We start from the raw sequence: 1,164 nt of genomic DNA, 5'->3' as shown, positions 1-1,164 counted from the left end.
TGAGATATAACTCACTTATTCAAATATTATTACATTCGTATATATGTATATAAAATTTTGTTATTAATAAATCGAAAATTTTTTCTTTTTTATTTAAAAGCAAAAGATTTTTTATTTAAAAAACAAATATAAATTAAATTATATATGTTTAAAAAATTTTAAACTAAAATTTAATTTTAATTGTTGATATTATTAAATATTATCTAATATAATTATCAATCTAATATTTACATTTCAATTTATAAATATTAATCATTTACAATTATATCGAATATGAACAGTATAATATATAATTATAATATAAATATTTTTAATAATTTTAATATTTATATTATTAATTTAAATTTAATAAAATGAGAATGTTGAAATGCATTTAATATTATTAAAAAACATCCTATTGCAAATTTTTATTTAATGAATTTAAATAAAATCAATATTAGTAAAGTTAAATAATGCTTATTATATAAGTTGATATGAACGAGGTCTAATATTATATATATATATATATGTTGAAATGCACGAGTTAAAAGATGAGTAGCAGAATTTACGAAAAGTCATCAAATTAAAATTATCATATCTTATCTATGATGAATCATATGTTCACCATAAACAAAATAGAAAATAGACATGACATATAATACATTTTTTGTTATGAAATTCGCGGATCATATAAATACAGATAAGAAAGTCTGTGTATAAAGTCCCATAAAGTATATATTGGTATATATAATTGGTATATATAAGGTATATATATTTTCCAAATCCGTTCCATATTTTTAATGTTCCAAAGTTCATTATTATTTTATTCATTGTCATTATCAACAAATCAATTTAAAATAAAATAAAGTTACAGTATTCGTAATTAGAATATGAAACTATATTTTAATATGATATAAATTACAAATAAAGAATGTAGAATGAAATATTTCATAAACTATAATAAATAAAATTCTATACATCTGTAAAAATATATTTATTCCTATGATATTATCATAAAATAGTTAAATGGTGATTTATATTATATACATTATATAATTATATATAATATTATATATATTTTTTATATTATATTTTATAAATTTTTATATTCTAACTCAATTATAATATAAAAAAGATTTTTATTCCTGAAAATATTAATAAAATAAATTATATTTTCTTTCTCTC

The sequence above is a fragment of the Apis dorsata genome, unplaced genomic scaffold (genome assembly GCF_000469605.1).
Source record: "Apis dorsata unplaced genomic scaffold, Apis dorsata 1.3 scaffold_651, whole genome shotgun sequence".
In the NCBI taxonomy this organism is placed as follows: Eukaryota; Metazoa; Arthropoda; class Insecta; order Hymenoptera; family Apidae; genus Apis; species Apis dorsata.
The sequence above is the reverse complement of the archived record's forward strand: the minus strand, read 5'-3'. Positions refer to the sequence as shown.